Below are 14,988 nucleotides of genomic sequence, written 5' to 3'. Positions count from 1 at the left end.
TAGTTTCATGCATTTCAACAGAGCCAAGTTCCCCTCCATCCCACTGACATACAGTAGATGCCAAATTAGTCCTCCTGAGATTGACACAAGTGACACAGTATGATTATCATGGTAATATGATGATGATCATTTAAGGACAGTGAAGGGACTCCATTTTGTCAGCGGGGGATCTATCCACTGATTCCCCACTGATCAGAGCAGAGCAAACAGATGACAGGTCCGTGTCTACTCAGTTTATGCGGAGCAGCCACAGATCGAGCCAACTCTGCTCTATGGGCAGTTGTGTGTAAATGGAGTCCGCTGTCTGTTTACACCCAACTACTCTCCGATCCGCCTAGACGTAGGAGGACATATCTCCTTCCATTTTTTATTTGGATCGCATTGGAGGTAGGTAGATGAGCAGGATCAGGGGGTGGGGTTTAGTGGCCCCATCAGGTATGGGGCCCCATGATTTCTAACAGCAGTCCTGAGGCCAGGGCATATTACTGCTGCTAGGGAAGAGTGGATGGGCTTAGTTAGTTCTGATGTGTTTATCTGGTGCTGGCCTTCAAATCTTCCAGAGGTGTCATCCTGGGATTCAGAGCATGGTGCCAACAAATAAAAAGTGGATATGTCAGCAGGGCTAGTGCAGTGGGCTACCATTGACATTACTGATGCGCTGCATCACTGGGGAGTTGGGACCCTCATAATGGGCACAGCAGGTGTACAGACCCGGGAACTCAGCACAGGGATGGCGGGAAACTGCCATTCTGCTCCTTGACAGTGAGGTGTGAGGTTGCTGGTTCCTTTGCTCCTGTGCTTCCAGGGGCTGGAGTTGCTTCTCTGCTCCAGGAGGGATGCTGGATCCTGGGGAGGACCCTGGTGGGGGCCCCCTGGGTAGGCCTGTGACTAGGCCTCAGCCTGTGGAAGATACTGGAAAACAAAAGAGAAAGAGGGCGCACCAGCCGTGTGCATTATCTTTTGTAAAAGTATTTATTAAGGTAATAAAAAGAAATTACTCACAAACAATAGTCGAGTAAGGCGCAATGTAAAAACTGCACCAACTAGCAGCATACGGTTCTATGATGAGTGAAACCCTCCAAGGGTCATGGAATAACACACAAGCATCACTACCAGTTGACGCGTTTCGAAGGGAACGTCCCTTCTTCCTCAGAGCTCAGCAGTGATCACTCCATTTAGCAGTCCCTGTATATATAGTGTGCCTAAAGAGAACCATCAGAAAAACAGGGAGGGCATGTGGGGCCCCACCCCCTCAAAATGCCCCTCCCTCTTACGCCCCTCAGCATAGTGGGCAAAAAGTAAATAAATAACTAGAAATGAATAATTATCAAATTAATATCTAATAAACACAAGGCTGCCCATGATGGACACACAGCAGCATGTAATAATAGTAATAATGATAATAGTAAATCGTGGCATACAGCGCGCATGAAAAATAAAAGTATCATGAACTAAGTAAAATTAGCAGGCAGGGGGACACCTCACCATATAAACAGATGGTCGTGTCAGAGAAATGTAAACCTTCACAGGCCTCACCGATCCCCGTACACGTGGGCCGTCGCACCATCAAATGAGAGAAAAAAAATGGTAATAAATATCAAAGAAAAGAGAGAGAGGGGGTAATTAAAAAGTAATAAGTGATTCTAATTGATGAAAATTAATAAAAATTAATAAAAAATATATTGGTAATAATAAATAAATTTAATTTAATTACATTAATTATATGCCATCTAAGCGCCAGCATAACTGCTGCTGACGCATGAGATGCATCCTGTACGTAGAAATCAACACGTCACATATGCGCCCACACTGCTGGAAAGCCACGACTCGACCAATGGTCATCATGTGGGGAAAATGCATAAAGAGGGCAACCCAAGCTAAAGTATATACTAAACAGAGATGGTGCTGAAGGAGATGAACACATGTGGCAACATACAGTAACTTAAAACACAATATCCATTGAATACTAAATTCTATATATACCAATGTACACAAAAAGGCGTGGGAACATACGATGAATTAATTGGAATACGAGTAGTCCCTCTCTAGTAGTTACTGTGTGTAACATATGATTGTGAAATGACAAAACTTGTCAAAAGCAAAAAGATACACGTATTCAATAAATACGGAAAGTGTCATGAATGGTATCACAATATCAAATATATAAACAGTAATTATTAAAATGGGAAATGTATTAAAAGCCTTGGTTAAAATTTAAACTAAAAAAACAATTAAGAAGCATACAGATGAGAACACAAAAGACAGAGCCAACCTATGTGAAAAAGAGGGGATAACAGAAATGAAGAAGAACATTGGACAAAGGTAGGGGAAAAAAGGAGACGTGAGAACACCACTGAAAGACTCTGCAGAATAAAGTAATTTTGTGAACCTCAGGATCCTCATTCAATCCCCCGGGGGTCATGCTTCCAAGGGTGAAGATCCAATAGGCTTCGCGTTTGCAAAGCCTTTGGTGTCTTCTACCCCTATCGAGACCGCCCCCAATGGACTCAATTCCAAATACTCTCATGCCTCTCATGCCTGATGGATCTCCATGGTGGGAATCTTGGAAGTGTCGAGGGACCGGATATTTGACTCGTGTGTTAGTGATGTCACATTTGTGTTCGCCAATACGCACTCTCATGGGACGAGAAGTTCGGCCAACGTAGAGGCGCCCACACGGACAGATAATGCTATACACCACATGGTCCATCCCGCAGTTAATAAACTGATTCAGACGGTGAACCCTACCATCCTTGCCAGTGACTGACTTTTTTCTGTGCCACATATACTGACATGTGCCACAGTTCCTGACACTGCATTTGTAACTCCCTTTCTGGTCGAAGATGGTCGACCATGCATTGTTGGACCTGCTTGAGGGCTCCCTCACCATACTATTTATTATTACCAATATATTTTTTATTAATTTTTATTAATTTTCATCAATTAGAATCACTTATTACATTTTAATTACCCCCCCTCTCCCTCTTTTCTTTGATATTTATTACCATTTTTTTAGTATAATTTTATAGTATTAGTTACTATTTTGCAGGGGCTCTCTTCCTCTTATCTCTGTCCTTCTTTGGCCTGTTTTAGTTGCTGCTTGTGAGGCAGCTATATGCTCGGGCTGTCACTGGGCGGCTCTACCGAGCGACTAGCCTGGACCTTCCGAAGTCTGCCTCCAGCAATATGGCGCTGAGCAACCCTTCGCCGCCTACGTCATTGACGGGCGACGAATGATGCGGAGGAAGTGATGCATTCTCCGCCCCTTCCTCCGCCCTGGAGCACAAACACAGTCGCGTGCGTTCCAGGATGGGAATACTTCCCGGAAATGATCGGCGTATCTCTCATTTGATGGTGCGGCGGCCCACGTGTACGGGGATCGGTGAGGCCTGTGAAGGTTTACATTTCTCTTACACGACCATCTGTTTATATGGTGAGGTGTCCCCCTGCCTGCTAAGTTTACTTAGTTCATGATACTTTTATATTTTATGCACGCTGTATGCCACGATTTACTATTATCATTATTACTATTATTACATGCTGCTGTGTGTCCATCATGGGCAGCCTTGTATTTATTAGATATTCATTTGATAATTATTCATTTCTAGTTATTTATTTATTTATTTACTTTTTGCCCACATTGCTGAGGGGCATGAGAGGGAGGGGCATTTTGAGGGGGTGGGACCCCACGTGCCATCCCTGTTTTTCTGATGGTGCGCTTTAGGCACACTATATATACGGGGACTGCTGAAGGAGTGATCACTGCTGAGCTCTGAGGAAGAAGGGACGTTCCCTTCGAAACGCGTCAGCTGGTAGTGATGCTTGTGTGTTCCTCCATGACCCTTGGAAGGTTTCGCTCATCATAGAACCGTATGCTGCTAGCTGGTGCAGTTTTTACGTTACGCCTTACTCGACTATTGTTTGTGAGTAATTTCTTTTTATTACCTTAATAAATACTTTTACAAAAGTTAATAAAACGAACAATGGGTTCCCCTGAGGTGGGATTTTAAAGGCATTACCAAGAAAGGTTCATAGTATATAAAAAAAATATTTTATTACAAAATACAAAAACATAATACAGAGATACACCAAGTGACATAGTCAAATCAAACATGAAAAATGCATAAAAACAAATGCATCGAGAACAGCATGTAGGGGACAAAGAATAGTCACAATAGACGGACAATAAAGCATGAGATGAGGTAGGTCTCACTAAACCGACGCGTTTCGGAAAGTCCTTCGTCAAGGTTTGACAAGTGAGATTTATCATCTGTTTAATATTACAAAAGCAAAAAACATAAAGTGGTTAGCATCGCATATACATGTGATATGATATGTCCCCCATACCTCATATGTGAGAATGAACTCACTTACCCAATGCAAGTGTTACAAAGAGATTCAAAGCAAATAATCAGCTCTACTGTGGTATCCCAGGCCGTGTGCAATTCTAGAAGATCCAATTATAGGTAGATGGAATGCTAAGAGAGGTTCATGTGGAGGGCACCATTTCCCTAAATGCTGAAACACGTCACGCTCAAATTAGGGCGCAACGTCTGTGCGTGGGCTGGGGTCCACAAAAATCTTCGGACCTAAGACCAAGCAAACAGTATCATGAGGAATGGCAATTGGGTGGGGGTGAACACCCCCATTAAGCTGGTACAGAGAACCTATATATATGTAAAAACTAATGGCCAAAGAGAAACATACCTGGGAACTGGAGCCAACAGGGACACCCACAAGATGTAACGTAGGGAAAGAGGAGGAGGGCTCAAAGGACACCTTGCTGACCATAAGACTGACACCAAAGAAGAAATCTGGTATTAGGAGAAAGAGGGGGGGTAAGAGTCATACAAACTGTATATATATGGGTTGTGGTATATATAAACCACACCACATATGAGCAAGTAATCAAAAGAGTAAAGAACCCCCCAATACCCCCAGTCCAACAAGTGACTTACTTTAGCAGCTAGGAGCCCAGCGTGAGTAGCAACATCCTCCTCCGATCACAAGATCCGAGTGGATGAGCTCAACTATTTATCTCCACTGGAAGTGCTGCCAGCTGATTGCAACAGCAATGAGCTGTGTGCATCGTGTCCACCCTGAGCTGCCTCCTCCCGTTAGGCTCCAGCTGACAGGGGATCCGCCTCTGGGCAGATCTCCCGTCATCCTGGTCCAATAGTGGGCCCCCTGGGAGTGGACCGCGCCACGCCCCCCCAGAAGAACGGAAGACGCCGGCCCCGACCCCATACCGCGCATGCGCACCAGTAACACTGGAACGCATAGTCGCGGCTGACGTCACGGCGCCGCGTCCCGGAGGCGCGCGCCGCCGTTCACTCCCACCAGCACGGGAAGCCAGAGCCGGAATCAGCTGACGCTGATCCCGATCTGGAAAGGAGGAACACAGACCGTTCCCCTAGTGTGTCCAAAAAGGGACAGCCTTACCGTGCTGGGTCCACGCACACTGACAGCAAGGGGCGGTGCCTAACAAAAACATGCCGACAAAAGTAAAAAAGGTGCAGACTTGTGAACATATTGGATATCATCTAGTGCTCCTAAGGCGTGAGATACCACAGCAGGGCCGTAACATGGGGAGAAGTACAAATGAAAAGAGCATAGGGCCATGGAGCAAATAAATAAAAAGGGGAACAAGGCTCAATACTCCCTCGCGCCTGGGGCACGATAAGCAGAACAGGGGGTAACCCCAATGTCCTGCCAAACCAGAAACATAGAGATGCAAATAGGCCCCTGTCACCCAAAGCCCCAAGGTGGATTCCTAATTTGGACATAACGTACGGGCAGATTAAGCCCAAAGGTAGTAAGGGCATAGATTGGGGCAGGTCAAGGGCCTAGAATCAGATAACCTGCATACCATGTGGCAAAACCTGGGGCATGCATACAACCAGGTACTCTAGTCGCCCGTAAATTATAGATCCACCTCAGTCCAACTTGAACTGAGGTGGATCTATAATTTACGGGCGACTAGACCCCCTGGACTCAATGACTCCACTTGTTTCAAGCCCTTTTTGGAGGGTTTTGACTCGGGAAGTATGGAAAGATAGATTCTTACCTGAGTACCTGGTTGTATGCATGCCCCAGGTCTTGCCACATGGTATGCAGGTTATCTGATTCTAGGCCCTTGACCTGCCCCAATCTATGCCCTTACTACCTTTGGGCTTAATCTGCCCGTACGTTATGTCCAAATTAGGAATCCACCTTGGGGCTTTGGGTGACAGGGGCCTATTTGCATCTCTATGTTTCTGGTTTGGCAGGACATTGGGGTTACCCCCTGTTCTGCTTATCGTGCCCCAGGCGCGAGGGAGTATTGAGCCTTGTTCCCCTTTTTATTTATTTGCTCCATGGCCCTATGCTCTTTTCATTTGTATTTCTCCCCATGTTACGGCCCTGCTGTGGTATCTCACGCCTTAGGAGCACTAGATGATATCCAATATGTTCACATGACTATGGATTGTATGAGAGTGCAAGTCTGCACCTTTTTTACTTTTGTCGGCATGTTTTTCTTAGGCACCGCCCCTTGCTGTCAGTGTGCGTGGACCCAGCACGGTAAGGCTGTCCCTTTTGGGACACACTAGGGGAACGGTCTGTGTTCCTCCTTTCCAGATCGGGATCAGCGTCAGCTGATTCCGGCTCTGGCTTCCCGTGCTGGTGGGAGTGAACGGCGGCGCGCGCCTCCGGGACGCGGCGCCGTGACGTCAGCCGCGACTATGCGTTCCAGTGTTACTGGTGCTCATGCGCGGTATGGGGTCGGGGCCGGCGTCTTCCGTTCTTCTGGGGGGGCGTGGCGCGGTCCACTCCCAGGGGGCCCACTATTGGACCAGGATGACGGGAGATCTGCCCAGAGGCGGATCCCCTGTCAGCTGGAGCCTAACGGGAGGAGGCAGCTCAGGGTGGACACGATGCTCACAGCTGATTGCTGTTGCAATCAGCTGGCAGCACTTCCAGTGGAGATAAATAGTTGAGCTCATCCACTCGGATCTTGTGATCGGAGGAGGATGTTGCTACTCACGCTGGGCTCCTAGCTGCTAAAGTAAGTCACTTGTTGGACTGGGGGTATTGGGGGGTTCTTTACTCTTTTGATTACTTGCTCATATGTGGTGTGGTTTATATATACCACAACCCATATATATACTGTTTGTATGACTCTTACCCCCCCTCTTTCTCCTAATACCAGATTTCTTCTTTGGTGTCAGTCTTATGGTCAGCAAGGTGTCCTTTGAGCCCTCCTCCTCTTTCCCTACGTTACATCTTGTGGGTGTCCCTGTTGGCTCCAGTTCCCAGGTATGTTTCTCTTTGGCCATTAGTTTTTACATATATATAGGTTCTCTGTACCAGCTTAATGGGGGTGTTCACCCCCACCCAATTGCCATTCCTCATGATACTGTTTGCTTGGTCTTAGGTCCGAAGATTTTTGTGGACCCCAGCCCACGCACAGACGTTGCGCCCTAATTTGAGCGTGACGTGTTTCAGCATTTAGGGAAATGGTGCCCTCCACATGAACCTCTCTTAGCATTCCATCTACCTATAATTGGATCTTCTAGAATTGCACACGGCCTGGGATACCACAGTAGAGCTGATTATTTGCTTTGAATCTCTTTGTAACACTTGCATTGGGTAAGTGAGTTCATTCTCACATATGAGGTATGGGGGACATATCATATCACATGTATATGCGATGCTAACCACTTTATGTTTTTTGCTTTTGTAATATTAAACAGATGATAAATCTCACTTGTCAAACCTTGACGAAGGACTTTCCGAAACGCGTCGGTTTAGTGAGACCTACCTCATCTCATGCTTTATTGTCCGTCTATTGTGACTATTCTTTGTCCCCTACATGCTGTTCTCGATGCATTTGTTTTTATGCATTTTTCATGTTTGATTTGACTATGTCACTTGGTGTATCTCTGTATTATGTTTTTGTATTTTGTAATAAAATATTTTTTTTATATACTATGAACCTTTCTTGGTAATGCCTTTAAAATCCCACCTCAGGGGAACCCATTGTTCGTTTTTCTATATTATGGGATGTGGCATACCTTATCTGTTCGCTACTTCGGGTCAGATCCCTTTTTGCTGCTTTACAAAAGTTAATGCACACGGCTGGTGCGCCCTCTTTCTCTTTTGTTTTCGTTGTCTAATAGTAGGGATGAGCTTCGTGTTCGAGTCGAACCCATGTTCGACTCGAACATCGGCTGTTCGGTCGTTCGCCGAATTGCGAACGATATGGGCCGTTCGCGCCAAATTCGTGTGGCGCGTCACGGCCCATAATTCACTGCGGCATCGCAGTGCTGGCTGATGATTGGCCAAGCATGCACTATGACCCGCATGCTTGGCCAATCACAGCGCCGTCAGTAGAGAGAGCTGTAATTGGCCAAAGCCAGGGTGGCTTTGGCCAATTATGGCTCAGGGGATTTAGTACACGCCCCACACTATATAAGGCCGCCTGCACGGCGGCCCTGTGTAGTGTGTTCCGGTGTGCTGATAGAGAGAGAGACAGACAGTGTCATTTGATTTGAGTTAGATAGATTAGGCTAGATCTGTTCCTGCTATTTACATTTAGTGCAGTGCGTCCTGCTCACAGTGTTCAGCTAGATCTGTTCCTGCTATTTACATTTAGTGCAGTGCGTCCTGCTCACAGTGTTCAGCTAGATCCGTTCCTGCTATTTACATTTAGTGCAGTCAGTGCGTCCTGCTCACAGTGTTCAGCTAGATCCGTTCCTGCTATTTACATTTAGTGCAGTGCGTCCTGCTCACAGTGTTCAGCTAGATCTGTTCCTGCTATTTACATTTAGTGCAGTGCGTCCTGCTCACAGTGTTCAGCTAGATCCGTTCCTGCTATTTACATTTAGTGCAGTGCGTCCTGCTCACAGTGTTCAGCTAGATCTGTTCCTGCTATTTACATTTAGTGCAGTGCGTCCTGCTCACAGTGTTCAGCTAGATCCGTTCCTGCTATTTACATTTAGTGCAGTCAGTGCGTCCTGCTCACAGTGTTCAGCTAGATCCGTTCCTGCTATTTACATTTAGTGCAGTCAGTGCGTCTTGCTCACAGTGTTCAGCTAGATCCGTTCCTGCTATTTACATTTAGTGCAGTCAGTGCGTCCTGCTCACAGTGTTCAGCTAGATCTGTTCCTGCTATTTACATTTAGTGCAGTCAGTGCGTCCTGCTCACAGTGTTCAGCTAGATCCGTTCCTGCTATTTACATTTAGTGCAGTGCGTCCTGCTCACAGTGTTCAGCTAGATCCGTTCCTGCTATTTACATTTAGTGCAGTGCGTCCTGCTCACAGTGTTCAGCTAGATCTGTTCCTGCTATTTACATTTAGTGCAGTGCGTCCTGCTCACAGTGTTCAGCTAGATCCGTTCCTGCTATTTACATTTAGTGCAGTCAGTGCGTCCTGCTCACAGTGTTCAGCTAGATCCGTTCCTGCTATTTACATTTAGTGCAGTCAGTGCGTTCTGCTCACAGTGTTCAGCTAGATCTGTTCCTGCTATTTACATTTAGTGCAGTCAGTGCGTCCTGCTCACAGTGTTCAGCTAGATCCGTTCCTGCTATTTACATTTAGTGCAGTGCGTCCTGCTCACAGTGTTCAGCTAGATCTGTTCCTGCTATTTACATTTAGTGCAGTGCGTCCTGCTCACAGTGTTCAGCTAGATCTGTTCCTGCTATTTACATTTAGTGCAGTGCGTCCTGCTCACAGTGTTCAGCTAGATCTGTTCCTGCTATTTACATTTAGTGCAGTGCGTCCTGCTCACAGTGTTCAGCTAGATCCGTTCCTGCTATTTACATTTAGTGCAGTCAGTGCGTCTTGCTCACAGTGTTCGGCTAGATCCGTTCCTGCTATTTACATTTAGTGCAGTGCGTCCTGCTCACAGTGTTCAGCTAGATCCGTTCCTGCTATTTACATTTAGTGCAGTCAGTGCATCAGTGCGTCCTGCTTACAGTGTTCAGCTAGATCCGTTCCTGCTATTTACATTTAGTGCAGTGCGTCCTGCTCACAGTGTTCAGCTAGATCCGTTCCTGCTATTTACATTTAGTGCAGTCAGTGCGTCCTGCTCACAGTGTTCAGCTAGATCCGTTCCTGCTATTTACATTTAGTGCAGTCAACAACTAACAGGGGCGTGTAATTACAATTTTTGATGCAATACTTTGCAGCAGGGCTCGTTCCTGCGTTCCAACTAGAGTGTCTGTGAGGGGTTGCAGTGTTGTGGCACCAGCACCAGTGCCTAAGGACCAATTTTTCTGCCCCTGTCTAACAGGGGCGTGTAATTACAATTTTTGATGCAATACTTTGCAGCAGGGCTCGTTCCTGCGTTCCAACTAGAGTGTCTGTGAGGGGTTGCAGTGTTGTGGCACCAGCACCAGTGCCTAAGGCCTAATTTTTCAGCTCCTGTTCAACAGGGGCATGTAATTACAATTCTTGATCTAATATTTCACAGCAGGGCCCTGTGAGGGCTTACAGTGTTGTGGCCACAGCAACACCTAAGGCCCAAATTTCTGCTGAGTATATAGGGCAGGACCCTACTTTCAAACATCTAACTTACAAACGACTCCTACTTGCAAACGGAAGGAGACAACAGGAAGTGAGATGAAATCTACCCCTAGGAAGGGAAATTCTCTCCTGTAAGAGTTAATATGGGAAAACAATTTCTCCTTTCCACTGATGCTTTCCAATCCTTGTTCCACAAAAAAACCCAAATTTTCAAAAAACATTTTTCATTGGGACAAAAAAGTGAGGTGAAATCTTCTGAAGAGGAGGAAAGACAGCAAAACAAATTTCACAGGGGTGATAACCCTTCCCTATGTTTTCCAAAAAGCTTAAAAAAGATTTTTTGGCTGGAGCTAAACACGTTAAAAATGTACTCGTTCAAAATTACAAACAGTCCCTGTCTTGTTTGCACCGCCTGTATACTGCTGTTCAGAGTATATAGGGCCTTTCCTTATTTTAATTTGGGTGCGGGGTTCCCCTTAATATCCATACAGGACCCAAAGGGCCTGGTAATGGACTGGGGGGGTACCCATGCCGTTTGTCTCAGTGATTTTCATCCATATTGCCATGACCCGACATGACATTAAACCCGCAAGCAGTTTTAAATGAGATTTTTTCCTTTAAAAATGACATTTGGTGCAGGGACTGTTCTAAACATGGGAAACACGCGTCACTTTACAGGCATACTATAGACACCCCCCAGGTACGATATTTAAAGGAATATTTCACTTTTTTTTTTTTACTTTAAGCATCATTAAAATCACTGCTCCCGAAAAAACGGCCGTTTTTAAAAGTTTTTTTTTGCATTGATACATGTCCCCTGGGGTAGGACCCGGGTCCCCAAACCCTTTTTAGGACAATACCATGCAAATTAGCCTTTAAAATGAGCACTTTTGATTTCGAACGTTCGAGTCCCATAGACGTCAATGGGGTTCTAACGTTCGTGCGAACTTGCGGTCCGTTCGCGGGTTCTGGTGTGAACCGAACCGGGGGGTGTTCGGCTCATCCCTATCTAATAGGATTCCCCATTCTTGAGGGCAGCAAGGCCTGTGTCGCTGTACTACTTGCCTGGTCATCCACTTGTGCGCAGGAGCTATTTCGTCTTCTGCTACCTGTGGAAGATACTGGGCCTGGCCCAAGGAGTGATGAGTCCCTGTCTGCCTTTAGACAGAGGATTGTTGGAAAGCTGAAGCGGATTGAGAAAGAAGAGGAGAAATTGTTGATTTTAATGGCTGAATTTAGGAAGAAAAAACAGGTTTGTGCCAAACTATACAGCAAGAAGAGACCGGCTCTGAGGCCTGAGTTGAAAGACTTGGAGCAAGCTGTGAAGAAGCAGAAGGAGCTGGTGAGCTCTCTGAAGGAGAATAGTGGCATATTTAAATAAAAATATAGAAATGAGGAGCGATTTAAAACACATGAGAAGAGGAGCCACTTCCTGCATGGAAAGTGACCCACTCAGCGAGGAGATGCAGGTACCGACAGAGTCAGCAGAGAGTGAGAAAGTGGGCCCTGGGGATGAGCCCAGCTCTTCAACACCTCAGACATCTGCTGAGCCCTCAGTGGCGGAGGCCTCTGTCTCCCTCCCTCTGCAACAGCAATGTGGAACATCTGAGCAGGAGGTTGAGGGAGGTACTGGCATGCAGGAGTTCATCTGTAAGCTGGAATCCCCAGATGATGATGAGAAGATGGACATCGTTCCTCACCCTGTGAAAGAGAGACCTGTAGCGAGAGCAAGATCCACCATGAAGTCTGCAGCAGCTAGGAGGAAGTCTGATCCCACCGTCAGCCATGAAATCGCAGAGGTGACAATACAGCAAGCAGGTACAGTGTGTGTGCAGGATGGTGGTGTGAACTTTATTAGTGACAATGTGCTTGCTGAGGGTTGCAGTGCTACAGGCAGTCAGCCCAGAACCATAGACAATGTCCAACATAAAACAACATCTGATCATAACTGTCAGCTTCAGTCTGCAGAGAGGTCCATGGACAATACAGTGACTTTGCCTGGACCAGGTACAGCGGCTGTTCCTGTGAATGGTGGAGGAGATGCCGGGTGCAGTAGTGCTACAACTCTCCAGTGAGTCTGCAGCAATTAAGACTGTGATTGATCCCAGGATTGAAGCTGTGTGTTCAGAGCAGGGGGAGGGGAATGGTCCTGCCTCTGCTAATCGGAAGACTGCTATCACAGCTGATTCAGACTCTCTGCCAGCAGGTTTGAATGTGTCTAAAGACAAGACTGCAAATGCTGCTGGTGTAAGAAAAACTTATGCTGGTGTTGCTGCTACAGGATCTGGGAAGGGACAGCAAGCTGGGAAGGAGCATGAAAATGTTTTATCTTCCTCCCTGTTCAAAGGGAGGAATGTTGTTCAGTTAAAATGGGAAGGCGGTGGAATCCCCCCACATAGGAGGGCAGTGGTGGATAAAATCCTGCAGATGGGGTTTACACCCACAGATATCTTCGCCCTGATCAGTCCGGCAGGTTCCTATGAGTATGATTTGTCCTTTATCAGTCCGGAGTCTTTGGACATATTTTGGGAGAAGTATGAACACGTGTGTAGGGGCCTGCCGAACTGGAAAGGGCTCATTCCAAAGCTTATATCACACCAGCCTCTCATTAAAATGGTCACAATTTTGGTCCGCAATGAGTCTATACCACCAGGGGATTTAACTGTATGGTTGAGGAGGTATGGAGACGTCCTGAGCCCCCTAAAAAAGATTGTGGACGATCGGGAATATGGACGGGGGGATGGTCTGTACAGTTAAAATTAAAAGTAATTGACAATGTTGTCCAGCATCTGCCATCCTCAGCTTTCCTGGGGAGGGACAGGCTGACCATCTTCTACCCGGGCCAGCCAAAGGTATGCAACAAATGTGGAGATAAAGGGCATCTTGCATCCTCCTGTCCAGTAATAAAGTGATCTCTGTGTCACGGTATAGGACATTTGGCGAAGGACTGTAATATCATCAGGTGCAATCTGTGCAATGCGGTGGGACATCCTTATAGTCAGTATCCTGAGGCAATGCACAACAAGCCTGAGCTCATAAGAGAGTTCTTCCGCCTGGACATGGAGGATGCTCAGAGCTCAGCAGCTGGAGTGCCTGTGAGTCCATCTGAGTCTGTGCCAACACCCAATGTGTCTGTGTCTCCCCAGTCTGTGCGTTTACCTAGTGTGCCAGTATCTTCCCAGTCTGTGGTGTCCCAGTCTGTGCATTTACCTAGTGTGCCAGTGTCTTCCCAGTCTGTATGTAAGGTTTCAGTTACTGAGAATGTGTCCAATCCTTCTGTGTCTTCTAAAATTGCAGAGGCAGCGAGAGGTGCTGAGGCTGGTACAACAGGTGCAGTGCCAGTCCCCCTCCCTCGAAGCGCAGGGTTCCTGTTAACGATCGTGGGGTGCAGAGGCGTGGGAAGGATGGTGAAGAGGCTGGCCTGGTGGTAGATAAGGGAAGGGAGAGTGGGGGGGAGGGGGGTGAAGGGGAGGATAGGTGTGGGGAGGCTGTTGACTCCGGTTTCTTCAAGGATGATATGGAGTGGTTGGAGGATAAATGGAGGAAGGGCAAAAGTAAGAAAAAAAAAAGAGGTACAGTTACCTTAAGTCCTAAGGTTTTGCCTTTGGAAAATAAGTTTAAGGTCCTGTCAGATGATGATGATGAGGATGAATGGGACTCATTAAGTTCTGCATCCTCTATGGAGGATGAGTGCCAGGGTGCAATGAAGTGTGCTGGTTCTCCAGGGAGAGGGAGTAGTCAGGCTAAGAAATGGCTGCGTCAACTACCCTAATGGCAGTTCCCACTCCGTTAAAAGTGGCAACCATTAATGTTGCCAGCTTAAGATCAGTAAGTGCTCGTCATATGGCCTTATTTTTGCTCAGCGAGTTTGATGCTGACATTTTGTTTTTGCAAGAAACCCATCTGAGTAGTCTTGCCGATATACATCTGGCAAAGAAGGAGTGGAGATGTGGTCCCTAATTTTAGTCTCTTGCGGCCGAGCCTTACAGCGGGGTTGCAGTCCCTTTTTCTGGTATGGTAATGTGCCGGCGGGTAATTGAGGTAGAGATAGGGAGATGCATGGTCTTAGACATCTCTGTGAAGGGGCGGGACTTGCGCCTGATTAACATCTATGATCCCCAGACGAAGTGGGACAGGAAATGCCTCTTTACAAAGATTAAGTCTTTTCTTTTATGGCCCAGCAGGTTATCTTTGGAGGTGATTTTAACACCATTACTAGGTCTAAAGACAGGAGAGGTTTCAGAGATAAGCTGGGCTATGACACCCTTAATGCAATAGTTAGGGAAGCAGGTCTGGTAGATGTGCACATTAAGCACTGCCAAGACAACACGGGGTTCACTTTTCAGCGAGGTAGTAGTCAGAGTAGGATAAATAGGTTTTTTTAAAGGGAGACTGTTTTTTTGGCACCTGTGTGTCGGGCAGTGGAGTTTTCTAATCACTGTATTCTATCTGTGACTCTGAATGCCTCAGACATGCCACCTA

Source organism: Aquarana catesbeiana, linkage group LG01 (assembly GCF_042186555.1).
Source record: "Aquarana catesbeiana isolate 2022-GZ linkage group LG01, ASM4218655v1, whole genome shotgun sequence".
In the NCBI taxonomy this organism is placed as follows: Eukaryota; Metazoa; Chordata; class Amphibia; order Anura; family Ranidae; genus Aquarana; species Aquarana catesbeiana.
Note: the sequence above shows the minus strand (reverse complement) of the source record.